General features: G+C 40.5%; 1 protein-coding gene across 15 annotated transcripts in view; it reads left to right on the top strand.

Annotated features, from left to right (window-relative positions):
- Window positions 1-17,881, top strand: part of MAGI1 (membrane associated guanylate kinase, WW and PDZ domain containing 1) — a 610,393-nt gene that overhangs the window by 70,178 nt on the left and 522,334 nt on the right. The window lies entirely within an intron of this gene.

Below are 17,881 nucleotides of genomic sequence, written 5' to 3'. Positions count from 1 at the left end.
GTACTGTATGTCTGTTAGTCTTGGGGTGACTTCATAAGGCAGAAGACCATCAAAAAGGGGCATCCTCAGAGAGTGCCCTGCAAGTGAATCGAGGATAAGCCTGAGGATTGGCATGGTTCTTAGCGATTCTGTTTAGGAAGGTAAAGGTTTGCAGCTGCTCACAAAATCTGTCTGAGCTGGGTTAGTGCTAAATCACCTGAAGTTTGGAAAGGAGGGAAGGTAAGGGCAAGATCTAACCTCGGAAAGAGAAGCAGATGCTCACTGGTAAGAGCTTGTTCCAATTCATGGACCCTTGAGAATGGGAGCAAATGAAAAAGAGAAAAAGAGATTGATTGAATGATCGATTGATTGACAGATTGATTGGGAGAGATTGGGAGATTTTTAGGTGCATAAAGGGAAACTCCTTTTCTTTGCATCTCTTGGTAAACGGGGAGCCAGTGACTCATGCCCCTGCTCTGTGAAGAGTTCTTCTCTCCCTTTGAGTCACTTGCTGACAGGCATATGGGGCCCATTTGGAATGTCAGGGTGATTTCAGATGAGCCACCTCTGCCCTTTCCTTTTCCCTTCTCCTTGGGACTGATTTTGATATCAGTACAAAAGTGACTTCCTCCAGCAGGGGCCATGGTATCCACAGGCCTGTGGTTTCGCTTCTCCTGAGTCCTGGTCGTCTTCAGTTCCCCGTGGAGCTGTGACTCTAAGGTAATTGTTGGGGGCTGAGGTACACTGTGAAAGAGACAGTGAAAGGACAGTGAAAGCCGTGGGTAGGGCAGTTTCTTCGTTACTGGGTTAAAACTGTGTTGTTTCTCAGTCTGCAGGATGGTGTCTCATAGTTGCCTTGCAGAGAAGTGTTGTGATCTTAAAAGTGGTGTTAGAAGGACCAGACCCACAGTCCTGTCGGGACTCAGAAATGCCACCACCTTTTCTTGGGAGCCTGGTTTAGCCACTTAATAGTCTTGTGGTCTCAGACAAGTTGCTTCAGAGTTATGAGCTGCATTTGTCTAACATATGACCTTCAGTTAACAGACTTTATTATATACCTACCGTGTGCCTGGCACTGTGCCAGATCTTAAGATAAATGAGTGAAAAAGCAGGCAAAGCTCTCTGCCCTCACAGAATTTTTTTCCTTCTCATTTAAGATTATTTTGAAATTTAAATAAATTAGTGTCTGTAAACGGGTATAGGGCTCTTCTAAAAATTAGAAAATATCTATTATGGAGAAGTTATGAGCTACACATTCTACGTTGGGGTGTCATTGTTCAATAACAGAACTCTTGGAACAAATGACTTCATTATTTTATACACAGTATTTGAAAAAAATGGATATTCTTTTAATGTTCTTTTTCCTTGTTTTGACTGCTTATGAGAGGAAACTTAATTTCTCTTTGCCCATTGTGTCATGACTTTTTAATCGCTATTTTGATGTAACAAAGTCCATCTTCTCAAACAACTGAGTTGGAAAGTACATTTGTTCTGTGTGTGTGCACGCATGCGCGTGTGTATAACTCCTGGAAAAACTTGAATACGCTTGAGCAATATAGTTGAGGAGTGTCTATGAGAAAAAACAAGCCAAATATGATTCCTTCTTATCCTGATACTACTGATTATGAGAAAGATAGTAGAAGAAAAAGATCCTGTTGTTGAATATTATGCCAAGTCTAATCATGGAAACTGTCCCAACTGGAGAAATAACCTTTTCCAAAGAACTTAGCTGATTTGCTCAGGTGGCTCCCAAGCGCTTAGCTCAAACCAAGCAACTTGTCGTGAGCTTCTTTCTTCTCAGCACAATGGAACATTCATGACGTTCATCAGGCAGAAACTTCATTAAGGCAAGTCTGACAGGAAGGTCAGGGGGAAGAGGAATGGAGTCTGTCTTTATTGGAAAGCTTGTTTTTTGAAACATGTTAAAGGACACGAACGGATGTAGTTCTGTATAATCTGTTCAGCTCCTGACTGTATTGAAGACCAGGATACCTGTTCTTCATAAAGTGCCTTTTGAGGCACGATCTAGGTACCAGACCTTCCTGATCTCATTGGTATCTCCCAAAGGGCTCCATTTTAATATTGTTTCCCAAGATTCCCAGCATAGCACATATACAAAGGTATTTCTACTGTTAAAGTCAGCCATGCAGTATGCACGTTATTTTTCAATGGATTTTTTTGGTTTTATATTTTTTCTTAATTTACATAAGGAATCTTCAAGACCCTAGTAATTTATTCAGTGCTGACAGTGTGCAGTTCATTTACACATGTTCAGTGTTGCTTAAGGAATTTGAGCTGAAAATGATGATAGCAGCTACCACCCAGGAAGGAATGGGCTGAGTTACTGAATGAATTCAAAGAGGTAAGGAGAAGCGGATGCTGCGTAAGCTCACCAAGATCAAGGTGACTTTTGTTTCTATAGATTTGTGTTGAATAAGTTTTTGACTTGATCTAGAGTAGTTTCCTGTCTGTCCTCCTTCTGATATATCTCAGCACATGGAAACAGCATGAGGCAGGGGTATACCAGATGGCAAACAGCAATACTTATCCCTCTTTGTCCCTAGAAGCTTGGTGTCCTGGAAGTTCAAAAGGTTATTCTGGCATTTCATGTTATTTCACAGCAGAAAAGGAACCTAATTCATCCATCTAGCCTATCAGCATTTGCATGCCTGCCATGTGCTGCCTAGAACATGGAAAAGACAGATGAGTCCCTGCCCACCAAGAGCTTATAGCTTAGAGACAAGGTACAGAAAGTCAGTAAGAGTTAAGGGTTATTAATAGACAAGGAAGGAATGCATGTAACTAGAAACACATTTCTCAGAATTTTTTTCCTTGTGGCCACATAGGAGAAACGATAGGGAAATTATATGCAAACTAAGGTGGGGAAATTTTAGGGGAGAAGTGGGAGAATTGAAATGGGTGAAGGGTACCAAGAACCCACTTCCCTGCATAGTTCTGTTCCAGGACAATCTTGTGTATATTTGTATGGACAATAAGATCCACAATTCCAGCTTGAAACCTGGGAGATTTTTCTCCTCTGTGATTTTCTCCTCTGTGATTTCAGCATAAAATATTGTAATTAAGTCATGATTAAGCACTTTTTCACTCTTTTGGAGTCATTCCATAGGACAGACCTCCTTTTTTGTTTGGCAACCACAGGGACCAGTGACATGGTAGCCTTCTTAGAATTGTTTGTACTTATGGGTTTGTTAGAAACCACTCTAAAGACAGATGTCTGCCCACCCATCCCCCAGCTCTCTTCTCCAAAGATGTCAAAACCCTCGGGAGGAATCTGTGAAATGTGAACTATGACTTGGTTATACGAGGTTCAGTGAAATAGCTGGAGGTTTTCCCAGCAGAAGGCTAAAGCAGAATCGTCTAGACATCACTTTCTCCTTATCTCGGCAAGCCTTTCTGGGAGCTTTTCCACATGGGGAATCTAGGCAGAAAGGAACATGAACTTTATCTAAAAACCCTTCTGACTTTTAGATCACTCCTGAAACTTACCAGGCTGCAGTTGTTGGTTTGAATAGAACAGGAAGATTTTTGCCTTTGTTGTTATTGTTGGTATTAGGAGAGATTTTTTTTTCATTTGTTCATTAAGACTTTATCAAGCACCCACTATGCACAGATATTTTGCCTTAGGGAATCAAAGATGGGCAGAAAAGCGATGTTCTTTGCAGTGAATCAGATGATTGTATAGATAAGGATATAATGACAATTTGAGTGAGGGACTGATTGGAAAGGAACAATGTTCTAAGGGTCTAGAAGGTGGAGGGACTAACACAGGGAAGGGGGAGGTCAGGGAAAGCTTGGAAGCAGCGAGCTTGAGGTGGGTCTGAGCTGTTTCAGGGAGTTAACCAAATGAAGGGGCCAGACAGACAAGCCAGTTTGGAGTCCCAGGGTCTGTATCTTTTGGAGCTACCATGCCCTCAGGGGCTTCTGGAGAGTTTGAAACCTTATTTGTGCTTTGGCAGGGGTGAGAAGCAGTGGAATTCTTTCTATACTGGCCAAGGGACAAAGTGAGTATTTTTCCTCACTAGGACCATGGACATTTAAAATTTGTTGACCTCAGTTATATGGGCCATATTATATTATGTAGAGCCCTGTTGTCTTCTCTAGGACTGTTGGAAGTAAGGCTGCCATGTTGAATAGGACATTTAAAAGCAGACTGGACCTTGCTTCTCTTAGGAGCCGCTGCAGAGAATGCACAGTTTTTACCCTGGCTTAGGGTACTTGTGTGTTAAAATACTAAATGACTTCATCATTGCAATAAGAGAGTTATCCTTTCAAACCCCAGGCACTGTGTGTGTCTGCCTCTTCTTGAGATGGATTACATGTGTGCCTCTTTGGTACCACAAGAAGCAGGTCTTTACTGAATACAATAGGTTTGTCTGTGTTGCGGATAGCTAGAGTTCATTCATTTTTGTTTTTGTATGATATTATAGTATGGAGATAGCAGCGTTTACTCGAGTGCTCTACTTTTTAAAAACATATTTATTTATTTATTTATTTGGCTGCATCAGGTCTTAGTTGCGGCACGTGGGCTCTTTGTTGCGGTGCGCAGGCTTCTTTCTAGTTGTGGTGCATGGGGTCAGTAGTTGCGCTGTGCAAGCTTAATTGCCCCGCGGCATGTGGGATCTTAGTTCCCGGACCAGGGATTGAACCCGAGTCCCCTGCATTGGAAGGCGGATTCTTAACTACTGGACCACCAGGGAAGTCCCTTGGGTGCTCTACTTTTGATGACATTTGTGTTGCTTGCAGTTGGGGACTATTATGAATAATATTACTGTCATTATGACCATCTGTGACTTTTGGTGCACATGAAATGTACTTGCATTTCTCTGGGGTGAACCCTGGAGTGGAATTGCAGGATTGGGGCATAGGCTATGCATTTATCTAATTCCAGTAGATAATTCCAAACAGTATTCCACGGTGGTGGTCCCAGTTAACATTCCCACCAGCAGTATATGAGTTTCTGTTGTTTAACATTCTCACCGGCTTGGTATTGCCAATCTTTTCATTTTAGACATTGAAAAGTGTGTGTACTTTAAATTTTTAAAATTGATCATTATGGAATCTGGGGTTTTGTTGAAAAGAAATGAGGCTGAGGTTTGGAGCCCAGAAACCTTGAATGAATTTCACTTAAACCCTGGTTGAAGGACGTGGGCCAGTCTTTTTAAAGTTCAGCCTCCACAGTCTAACAGACCAGGGTCCAAAAGCTAGAAGCAAACTATGTAAACCTACACTGTGACTTAAGCTCTGTGAGCCTCAGTCTTCTCATCTGCAAAATGGGAATCATTTCAAATTCATCACAGCTTTGGTATGAAGAGTATGAGTCAATCCACCAACGAGCATGTCGTTCCTGGCCCATGGCCCATGGTCATTATAAAAAAGAAGCTATGAGATCGTTGTGAGTCACAGGAAGAAGTGGCTGGCTACACTGCTTTGGAATACTCCTATATTTGTTTTAGTTTATCTATTTTTAGGGGAAACAAAGTTATTTCACCCAGTGCGTTAGACGTCAAAACCCAGTATATCCTTTCTGGAATGAACTCGTTTGTTTGATGTTGGGTGGCTCTGTGTGGTGTTTTGAAGGATGGTGTGTTTATGGCTCCGCAGGACCATAAACACTCCTTGAGCCCAGGGCAGCTCTGGATTTGTGTGTGGTTGACACAAGGGCAGCGGAGAAGGAAATCATCTTCAGCTTGTGTTTTGACACAGAGGAGTTTTGTTTTTCCTTTGTCAACTGTCTGCATCCTCTACCGAAAACAAACAAAACACTCTAGCCCTGGTAAATATTGTGATGGGCAGCCCCGTGTGGTTGTTTTTTCCTTTCCTGCCATCACATGGTGACCGAGGGTGGCATTTTTGAAAGATCAGTTATTGTCATGCTGATACTCGAAGGACAACCAGCTGTAGCATTTTTCCATAAATGAAAAAGTGATGTAAAGAAAAACAGAAGCCTCAAGGTAAATATTTCTTTTGAGGGAAGCTGGGAGACATCTCGAGGAGGAAAAAGCAGAGGAGAGTTATGTGGGTTGTTTGCGTTCCCTTCTCTGAGCGCCCGGATTTATCGTGCTACCTCCCTTGAGCCTTAGGAGAGATTTTTCCAAGACAGTTGAGGTTTATTGGGTCTCTTCCCTATGAGCGTGGCCTTCCTCTGCTCTATTTGTCTGGTTGGGGAAGATCAGCTAGAATTGAGGTACAAGCCAGGCCAGGAGGGCAGGAGAGGTGTAACCCCTCATCTTGTAGCCTCCGAGAGTTTGACTTGGTGGAATTTCATTTGTCATTAATTAAGATTCTTTTTCTTAGTAAAAAAAAGTATAATATACCCTAATATGCTTTTTTTTTTCTTTTAAACTTCCCCCATCTCTTTCTTTTTTAAGAGAAAATAAGTCAGAAAAGAAAAGCCAGGGACTTCCCTAGAGGTCCGGTGGTTAAGACTTCCACCGCAGGGGGCATGGGTTCAATCCCTGGTTGGGGAACTAAGATCCCACAAGCCGTGTGGCTTGGCCAAAAAAGAAAAAAAAAAGGTAAGGAAAGAAGGAAGGAAGGAAAGAAAGAAAGAAAAGAAAGAAAGAGAAGCTAACCCTGCTGATTTGAGGTAACACGTGAGAATTGCACTCGCTTAAAGTACTTGGTATATATCCATTCATTAATCCTCACAACAGCCCTGTGGGTTGTGGGCTCTCATTTATAGAGGAGGAAACTGAGGCAGAGAGTGTTTAACTAACTTGACTCAGCATTACTCAGGTCAGAAGGAGCAGAGCTGGGATTTGCATGGGAGGCAGTCTGGTTCCAGAATCTATGTCCTTCGTCACAATATTGCCTTGTTCCCACTGTCCCTCCATCTTTCACTCTTATCTAGAGATAAGCATTTCACAGGTTGGTATAACCCCTCCTATGTAATTTGAAGCAAGAAGCCTGGTCCACTCTGTGTATCTCGCTTGTTCCCTGACAGGCTGTCACAAACGTTTTTCCAGGTCAGTCCCTATAGCTCCACCTGGGTCAAAAATTAAGCACCTTGGCAAAGCTGGCCATTTAGCCCAGCCTTGGCGAGGGCTGGCTGGCTTTCAGAACAACCCAGTTCTAGCTGGCTTGCTGCCTAGGAACTGGCTTTCTTTCCCACAAAGTAGCTTCTGAGAAAAACTGTGGGAAACAAATGACTTCAGAGGTTTTTAGAAACAAAAGTGCAAACTCTTAACAAATTTCATCTGGCCCCAAAATGTTATTACCCCAAATCTTGAAAATATTTTCCTATAGGATTATTCCCCCAAGGTTGTTAATCTGAGAATGAGCCAGGCCTATGAGGCCTGACTTTTTGCCCCCTGCTATTGGAGTGCATGTATTTGAGTGCCAGAGTGTGGGAGTCAAGGTAAAAATATTTCTCTGGAGGAAATGAAGTCATTTTATTTCATATTATAGTTACCACTGGGACTCTATCATTTCAGCAAGGGGATGGCAGTTCACACAACCAAGAAGAAGCTTTTAAATTAGTCCAAGAGATCTTTTTAAAGGTAGCAGTTGGTTTTTAGAGCCACAAATATTAATTGATTGTATCCGCCCTGAAGAATCTTGCTGGAGTTACATTTTACCTAAGGAGCGTTGTCTTTCTAGAGAAATGTTATGGTAACATTATCTGCCTCTTTCTTTCAGTGCTTGGCGTTCAAAGACTTTTTACTTCCGGTGCTACAGAGTGGCAGCCTGCTAAAATGTTTCTGTGTTGAGATTACTGTGTGAGGGGGGTTTATCTGGCCTTGGGAGCCCAGCACAGCCCCAGACAATCTTGGCGTTTGTTCACAGGAGGGAAGAATGCAGCCCTTGTACACCTGCCTCCCTGGATACACCTGTAGGGCTGGTTTCTCTGATGAAAACTCATGGCTGAGCACCTGACACAGGCGGGGTTTACTCTGCCCTGGCAACAGTGTCAACAGTGACTGGACCCGTAGGAACTCAGGTTTCTGTGTCATTCTCCTGCTGGTTCAGTCCTGCGAGTATGTGTGTAATTTCTCTTAAGCTGGTGTGGTGAAGTCCAAACTTGGCTTATCAGTGGCGTCAGTTCTCCTGGAACGTATTTTAGATAAGAGTGGAAGAAATGCCAGGCCCAGCATTCTCTGCCCTAAGATACAGAGGAGCTTATTTTTCGTCACAGACAAAGAAAGGCATTTGGTTTAATTTTGAAACCTGTTTGTGAATCGGCCAGAAGGTATAAAGGTGGCCTTTCCTACCTCATCTAGCTTTGCTTTTTCAGCGAGTGATTTAGAAGCAGGGGATGAAGGTGGTAAAACAAAATGAAACAAAACAAAACCCTTAGCTTACTTGTTGTAATGAGTAGTCTTGAGGTTCCATTGTTTGGTATTTTCCTCACCTTGAAAATACAGTAGGCAGCTGGTCTCTGTTGGAAGTCCAGCTGTGTGACCTTGGGAAAGTTACTTAACCTCTCTCTGAGCCTCAATTTTCTCATTTGTCATATGGGGATAATACTAATAGTACCCAGGTCGTAGGATTGTGTTAAGGATTAAGAAGTTAATACTTGGAGTCCGTAAGACAGTACCTCACACACAGTAAGTATTGTAGAGTGTTTGTAAATGAAAATAAACTTGGAGATACTTTGTGCAATTGTATTAAGTGCCACTGAAATTTATGTGGTCTTTCTGGTTGTTGAATATTGTGACACACAGAAATTAATCATTAGATCAAAGAATAGTTGTTTTGGTACTATGTAGTTAAGATTTTTTTTCCTTTTAAATATATATTCCTAAACAAGGTCTTACTGTATAGCACAGGGAACTATATTCAATATCTTGTGATAAACCATAATAGAAAAGAATATAAAAAAGAGTATATATGTATAACTGGTCACTTTTCTATACCACAGAAATTAACACAACATTGTAAATCAACTTTACTTGAGTAAAATTAAAAAAAAAAAATTTACATTTCTTACTGCTCTTCCTGTTCCCTTTGGCAAGCAAAAGTATCGGAAAAAAACAAGTGCAAGCGTTTCCTTATAATATTGGTTTCGTTGTGGTCAAAAACAGGAATTGTGAGTCATAAACTCCAAATGAACAGGAATGAGCCAAGGTAAAATGACATCCTAAAGATAGGGGTCATCTTTGACAAACAGATTCAGGAATTCACCAGGTATCAAAACAGCCCTCTTAACCTAGAGTCTGTGGATCCCCAAAGGGGTGTGTGGGTAGAAATCGGGGGATTCATACATTTGGGCAGGGTAAAAATTACCTCTACATTTTCCCTCACCCCAAACTGAACTTGAGCATTTCCTTCAATTATGAAAGTAGGCAACAAACCATAGCAGCATAAACAATACCCACAACTTTGCCATCAATAGAAAGCTCAGCTATTTTAATATGGCGTGACAGTTTCATTTATGCTTGTCTCTAGTTAGAAATTATACTAGTTATTAGACTCATCACTGTTTATTTATGATTTTTCAGTGCCTTAATTTTAAAAAAAGCACAATTATAAAATTATTTTTTAAATTATTTGGGCAACTGTATTTCAGTATAATTGGTTTCCTTTATATTCTTACGCATTTTATTTTATTCATTTATTATAAACATCATTCAGAGAAGGGCCCATGGGTTTTATCTGACTGCCAACGTCCAGGCACAAAAAAGATTAAGAGCAAGTTTTGAAGCTGAAAGTTTAAGCTGATTTGAATCTGAAGAGTGGTGCTGTCCAATGTAAATAAAATGTGAACCACAGGTAATTAAAATTTTTCTAATAGCTACTTTAAAAGAATAAAATGAAGTACGTTTAATTAATAATAATTCAATTTTATTATTGTATAAATAAAATTAATTTTAATTGATGAATTAATTATAATAATTAAGTTAATTTTAATGATATATTTAATTTAACCAAATCTATTCTGGATATTATTATTTTAACAGGTTGTCAATATTAAGTTACTAATGAGATATTTTACATTTTTTTTTCATACCGAGTCTTTGAAATCAGGTGTATTTTAACATTCAGAGTTTGGATGCTACAGTTTCATTGGAAATATTTGATGTGTATATACATTTAAAATAATTTAGTTGAAAAAGTAGATTCAGGTGGTTTTAAATGTAATGAAAACTTTCCCATTAATTGCACTGTCATTTTAATTTAAATCAGTGAAGTTGAAATAAAATTTAAGGTGCAGTTCCTCTGTCACACTCGCCACCTTACAAGTACTCAGGCCTGTGTGTGGCCTGTGGTCATCCTGTTAGCCCAGCTCTGGGCGCCTGACTAGACACAGAGCCCTTGACGAGGAGAAGCAGGAACAGGGCACTGGGGAGATTTCATGAAGACAAAACATGGTCTTTTGTTACTTTGTTTAGTGAACCAAGTGCTTATTTTTGGTCCTCTCCTTAAAGTCTCCCCAGCACTCTGCCTGTCCCCTAGTAGACCCACACAGAATACAGAACTCTGGCTGGAGCTTTGTGTGATACAAGGCAGGCATTTCCGTTTAAGTGGTGGCTTTTGCAGATCAGTTGGGGGTGGCATATTGTAATTTCCATTCCAACTGGGAGAAGAGGGATTAACAAATTCTTGGAGAGATTCTAATTATTTTCCTTGAGCCATCCTTTGGCATAATAAGGGAATTTAATTTACATATGAATTTATACTAGTTGTATCTGTGTCTTGCAGGACTTAATTTAATAATTTAATCTTTTACCTTAGTCCTTACTTTTTGGATTCAAAACCTATCTTCTTTGACTATCATTTACCAAGTAGGGCAGGTGCAAGCCTAGTGTTTTGTTTGTGTGTGTGTGTGTGTGTGTGTGTGTGTGTGTGTACTGAGATATAGTTGATGTACAATATTATATGTTTCAGGTGTCCAACGTAGTGATTCACAATTTTTAAAGATTATACTCCGTTTATAGTTATTGTAAAATATCGGCTGTATTCCCTGTGCTGTACAATATACCCTTGTAGCTTATTTATTTATTTATTTATTTATTTATTTATTTATTTATTTATTTTTAAAGATTGATTGATTGATTGCTATGTTGGGTCTTCGTTTCTGTGCTAGGGCTTTCTCTAGTTGCGGCAAGCGGGGGCCACTCTTCATCGCGGTGCGCGGGCCTCTCACTGTCGCAGCCTCTCTTGTTGCAGAGCACAGGCTCCAGACGCACAGGCTCAGTAGTTGTGGCTCACGGGCCTAGTTGCTCCGCGGCATGTGGGATCTTCCCAGACCAGGGCTCGAACCCGTGTCCCTTGCATTGGCAGGCAGATTCTCAACCACTGCGCCACCAGGGAAGCCCGCTTATTTATTTTATACCTAGTAGTTTGTATCTCTTAATCCCCTACCTCTACATTGCCCCTCCCCCCTTTCCCTCACCTCAGTGGTAACCACTAGATCTCTATATCTGTGAGTCTGTTTCTTCTTTGTTATATTCACTAGTTTGTTTTATTTTTTAGATTCCACATATAAGTGATAACATACAGTATTTGTCTATGACTTACTTATTTCACTGAGCATGATGCCCTCCAGGTCCATCCATGTTGTTGCAAATGGCAAAATTTCATTCTTTTTTATGGTTGAGGAGTATAGAAGCCTAGTGTTTTTAGTCTTTTGCGGGGCTGAGAGGAGACGTAAATCCACGTGGAGGTCCTTTACCAGGAAGGTTAAGCAAAGCTCCACGTTTCCCACAACTGACTAAAGTTGTTCCATGTCTTTTCCTTTGCAGGAATGGATCTCTGAAGTTAAGCTAGGTAATTTCAGCCAACACCAAGCTCTCCACTTGGGCGGTCTAACTCTACTTTCATATTCTAATGTGTGTGTCTAAATTTTGATCCTGGATGTGGCTTTTTCATTTCTTTTGCTCAAAATTGACAAGCTGTGATGACGTTATGAACCAATAGAGTAGCTAGTCCTGATCCAGTTTACTGTTTCCTAGATATAAAAGTTTAAACATTTGGGGTTTAGGTAGATGTGGAGGGCAGTCGGATGCTGTTGGTAAGTGAATTCTGCCCATGAGTAAATCCTGGGTGTATTTCACTCTTTGGAGAGAATGTTGAACTCTTTGGGACTTTAGAAACCTGGAAGCATGTCTCACACTTCAGCTGAATGCTGGGCCTGTATGTTGAATATTATACTGTGCTACTGAAAGTGAACCAAAGGCACATTACCTGCTCTCCGGGCATCGTTAGTCTTGGTAAAATGAAGGTGTAAATTTGGACAAGTCTATATGATTGAGACAGAAGGAACGTTTGTCAGTGGATTCTGTTTTGTTTATTTAATCCTCCACCTAACAAAAACGTAACAATTTCCAGCCAAGCAGTAGTAATAACGACAGAAACAGCAGTGGGCATTTATTGGTTCATTCAACAAATGTTTAGTGGGTGCTTCCTATATGTCAAGCACTGTTCTAGACTATAGGGACCCACACAATGGATGCAGGGTTTGCTTGGGTTTATTGTGCAGGTGCTGGGAACGTATCTGATGTGACACAGGCACAATTGCATTTTAACGACTTGAGTGAAGAAAAATTTATAGCTGAATGTTCCACTGCCACGGAAGTGTGCTCAGGAAGTGACAAATGCTTGGAAGAATATAGAGCGATAGGTCTGGTGAGGACACTTGGAGGAGCGCCATTTGCCTTCTTTTCCTGTGCTTCCTTCACTCTGCTCTTGTCATCTTCTTAGGTTGGTTACTGGGCAGTTAAAGGAGACTGTGGGTGAGTCAGTTCAGTCCTTTTGCTTTGGCACATAAAATTCAGCTGCATGGTTCACAGTGTATCTGCAGAAGCATCTTCATGTCTCATAGATTTTATTTCTTAATATATCTCTTAAGAGATTTTATGATGTTAAAATCAAAACAGATTTTAAATTGTTCAAACAATTTCAAGCAGTTTAAATTTTAGGTAATTTAAATTGTTGCTTAGACATTATTCCTGGGCATAGATGGCTTTTGAAATCTGTGAGTTGAAGAGAAATGTCTTCGTTTGTGACATATAGTGATTTGTTTTACAAATCTGTTGAATAAGCCAAACCAGTGTGAGTCTTGTTCTTATCTTTTAAAGGAAAGATTTCCAGAATTCAAACATGGGTTTTGAGTTAGCTCGACTGAACTTTTCCAAGAATTTTCAGGCTCTTGGGTCTAACACAAACTGTAATTTAATGAGGCTGGCCAGGTGACTTTTAATCCCATTTCAAAGTTTACCATAGCTGCACTTGAGCAGTTTGGATTTTATTATAATAAAAGGGCAAATGTACTGGGCATTTTATTCAGGCTGTTACAGTAGGGAAAACTTTCATTAATGAGGAAAGTCTCAAGGTAGAGAGAGAAAACTCGGGTTTGTCTTTTTTTTTTTAAATAAATTTATTTATTTTATGTATTTATTTTTGTCTGCGTTGGGTCTTCGTTGCTGTGGGCGGGCTTTCTCTAGTTGCGGTGAGCGGGGGCTACTCTTCGTTGTGGTGCGCGGGCTTCTCATTGCGGTGGCTTCTCCTGTTGCGGAGCAGGGGCTCTAGGCGTGCGGGCTTCAGTAGTTGTGGCGCATGGGTCAGTAGTTCTGGCTCACGGGCTTAGTTGCTTCGCAGCATGTGGGATCTTCCTGGACCAGGGCTCAAACCCGTGTCCCCTGCATTGGCAGGCGGATTCTTAACCACTGCGCCACCAGGGAAGCCCAAAACTCAGGGTTTTATAAAAGAAGAGAATCACCCTGAGGGAGGGTGGAGGTGGGTCTCATCTCAGAATATTCCAGAGCTGAGTGGTCTTTTGCCATTAGCCCTTTCTTTGAATACAAAAGGGTCACCAAAAAGAGGCGGTATATATTGAACTGGTCTCCTTTCCTTGGGCTTAAAGTTCAACACTGTCAGAGTACACAGGGCAAAGTATTTTTAAAAAGGTACTGCTGATTAAAGCTTTCACTTAAAAGCTTCAATAGTTAATCAGAGATGTGCAAGTTATAATTAGTGTTATTTGATCATATAATTTCATGATAGCTTGTCTCAGTGTACTCATTTGATGATTTTAAGGTATAAATACAGGATTTTTAAATCCTTACAATTTATCTTAAGCCAGAATTTAGGGAAATGCTGTTGTTTATTCTTCCCATCCCCCCGTCTTAGGTTAATGGTATGATTTTTGTCCGTTCTTAATTCTCTGTGGGGAATAGTTCTATCTTGCAGTTCTGTTTGGGGGTTTTACAAATTCTAATCCCAGCCCTAGTATCTATACAACCATAAATATGAAAGGACAGAGGCCAGATCTCTTAGCATTTTGTTGGTCTGCTTTCAGGAACTGTTTACTGTGGTTTATAGATCTAATTCTTTTGTAACTTCGGGGTTCTGTTTCAGGACTGTAGGAGGCACAAGCTGGGGAGTTATTTTACGTAACGTATTTACAAGCTACGCAGGGCCTGAAGGCCTTAGGTCACCGAACATAATTCGATATAGAAAACAAACCAGTTTTCTTTGACATTTAGCTGTAAATTGAAATTAATTCATATAAAATACCTGAGATGAAACACTTCAGCAGTGGAATTTTGGGTACTCCTTGGCTTTCATGGTTTTGTCATTTTAGATTTAATTTCAGAAGTGTGCCATATCAACTCATTAGCTGGATAAAATTCTCCAGCTATCCACATTTTCCCGTACTTTCTCTGTAGGTGAAAAAAAATTTGCGTATTTAAGATTTTTATGTGTTTTGTTCCATATGGATTGTATCTTTTCTGTTTTTTGTTCCCTTGTGCCTGGCCCTGCTTCTTCTGGAGTCAAAGCAAGCTGGAGGGGGCCAGGGAGGCAGTGTATTGCTGTGTGTGTGTGTGTGGGGGGGTGTCACAATACCATTTTTGGGAAATGGATGACTACAGAACAGCCAGACCTGACTACTTGTGGGCAAATGACATAACCAACAGCTTACTGAGTGCCTTGCCAAGACAAAAAGGATTGAGTTATCCCCATTGGTGGCTGGGGGATGTACTCAACTAGTACATTCCTTTTTGAGGGAAAAACAATTCGGGATCACTTTGCGTGAAATGATATTAAGAAACTGCAAAATGCTTAATGGAATTGAGTAAGAATTCCTAAGCACCTCCCTTGAGTTAGGCACAGGTTTAAGGGACTTGTAGGCTGAGTCACAAAGAATGCTTCTCTCTGAGACTCTTTTTTTTTTTCCTTCCATTTGAGAAATATAAGAATTAGCTAAGATTCCTCAAGCTTTGTGATGCTATTCTGTTACCATGGAAGAAAAAAATGTTCCCAGTCCACAAATAAATTTGAGGCCTTTGAGTTCTACAGAATTAATCCATTTCTTAATTGCGGAATTTCTCGACTTGTACTGTGTGGGGGGTATATGAAATAAACAGTTTCCCAAACTTATTTGAGCACAGAACCCCTTCTTTAATACCCGCTGATCTTATAGTCTGGGGAATACTTGTCTGAAGTGGTGTTTTTCAAATGGCAGGACAAGATTGATGAATGACGGTAGGGAAATCTATGTAGTGGGTTGCAACCAGAATTTACATGTACATGTACATAAACACACACACACACACACAATTAGTGCATCACATATACTGGGGTATTGTTTTCTGAAAAAAAAAAAAAAAAAAAATTTCTTTTTTTTTCAGGATGCGAGTGTGTCCTGAAAGTTCAGAGACAGAAAGTGACATTTCAAAACAGTGTTTCTGCACCTCCTCCGACCAAAAGAAAAACAAAACAACACAAAAATACAGCCAATTTGACATGAAGAATGCCAGTATAAACATTAAAATTTCATCTTCAAATAACAGGGCCATGTTAACTTTATTTATTTAAAAAGCACTTAGGTAGTAATCACTATGTGCCAACGCTGTTGTGAACCTTTTACAAATATTGACTAATTTGATCCTTATAACAACTCTGTGTGATTATTATCCCCATTTTATGGATGAGAAAAGTGAGGAACTTGCTAGCATTCTGTCTGATATAATTAACTGTAAACTCAGAAAGTGGCAGTAATAATTACTCTAGTATGTGTAACTTTGACCTCATATTTAATAATGGTAATTAAAACCAAAAAGAGAAGCCAACCATATTATATTAGAGTTGGGATCATGCCAGATGTTCTTTCTGGCCCCATAGTAATGGAATTGGGGGAGGAAGCAATTTATGCTCAGACCCTAGAATGATCAACTGTCTGTTTGAGGGCTCTTAAAATGTGACAGTTCCCCAAAACATGGATAAAACTTCTTCAGATATTGCTTGCCAGCCACCCCCAGTAAGGAATATTTTTGTTTTATAAGGGAGTATTTCACTAGTGTCAGGACTACTTCTTTTGTTGGTTTTGTATCTGTCTTTCCTGCGGATAGTATAAAACACTCATAAAAGTAACACTTCTCACAAACTGAACTGTGTATATAGCAACATGCTGAGTTGGCTACAGCTGAGGAAGGGGACAGGGTTCAGGACACACTACCCCAAACTGTGGCACCTTGGTATGTTGAATTTTTTTTTTTATTGGAGTATAGTTGATTTACAATGTTGTGTTAATTTCTGCTGTACAGCAAAGTGAGTCAGTTATACATATATATATTCTTTTTCACATTCTTTTCCATTATCGTTGATCATAGGATGTTGAATATAGTTCCCTGTGCTATACTGTAGGAGTTTGTTGTTGGCATGTTGACTATTTTAAGCTGAAGGAGTCTGAGAAGTGGCATTTGCAGGAAGGACTCTCTGACCTTCCCCTGAAGCAGGCTTATGACCCTTATATGCCCTGGAGGAAAGAAGCATCCTTATTTCCTAAGACACCAAGAGGAATCTGAATTAACAAGTCTTGCTAGGTTTCCCCAGTTCACTATACCCTTTGCTCATATCCTTCTGTCCTGTCACCTTTTTCCACGACTCTGTGCTCTTCATCAAACCTAATATAAAAAATGCTCAGGTTTTACTACTTTGTTGGGTCTTCATTTCCTTATGAAGGCTCCTGTGTTGTGTAAAACTTATATTAAAAAAATCTGTACCCTTTCTCTTGTTAATCTGTCTTTTGATACAGAGCCCCAGCCTAGAACTGAGCAGGAGAGAAGAAAAGGATTTTTTCCCCCTCCTCTACAAAGGAAAGTGGCATTCTCTAAGAAAGTCAATATTTTTTTCCTCGACTGCCCCATACCCATTGGGAAACACTTTTTAATTTCTGAAGAGTTTATTTGATTCACTTACGAGAGAAGCTAAACCCATGAGCTTCTGACTTTATACTAGAGTCGTGGTTCTCATTTCAGTGATGTTACACTAGCAGTGGTTCTCCACAAGGTTGATGGCGTCTCCCAGGAGACATTTGGCAATATCTGGACACTTTTTTTTTTTTTTTAAAGGGAACGCTATTTATTTATTTATTTATTTTGGCTGCGTTGGGTCTTCGTTTCTGTGCGAGGGCTTTCTCTAGTTGCGGCGAGTGGGGGCCACTCTTCATCGCAGTGCGCGGGCCTCTCACTGTCGCGGCCTCTCTTGTTGCGGAGCACAAGCTTCAGACGCCCAGGCTCAGTAGTTGTGGCTCACGGGCCTAGTTGCTCCGCAGCACGTGGGATCTTCCCAGACCAGGGCTCGACCCCGTGTCCCCTGCATTGGCAGGCAGATTCTCAACCACTGCGCCCCCAGGGAAGCCCTGGACACTTTTTTGATTATCACAACTGGGAGAGTGCCATTGGCACCTAGAGGGCAGAGGCCAGGGATGCTGCTTAAACATCCTGCAATGCACGGTACAGTTCCTCAGAGCAAAGAATTTTCTAGCCACAGAAGCAAAAAGTATTAAAGTTGAGAAAACCTGCTTTGCAGCAATTAGATACAGTTCTGTATTAGCAAACCCTCTTGGTTTTAACTAGGAGCAACAGAATTCAACTCCTTTGCACCTAGATTATATTAAAATATTTTTCTTGGCTACAGTTTCATATCCAGTTTCAAT

The sequence above is a fragment of the Balaenoptera musculus genome, chromosome 11 (genome assembly GCF_009873245.2).
Source record: "Balaenoptera musculus isolate JJ_BM4_2016_0621 chromosome 11, mBalMus1.pri.v3, whole genome shotgun sequence".
In the NCBI taxonomy this organism is placed as follows: domain Eukaryota; kingdom Metazoa; phylum Chordata; class Mammalia; order Artiodactyla; family Balaenopteridae; genus Balaenoptera; species Balaenoptera musculus.
Note: the sequence above shows the minus strand (reverse complement) of the source record. Positions and strands in the feature narration are given on the sequence as shown.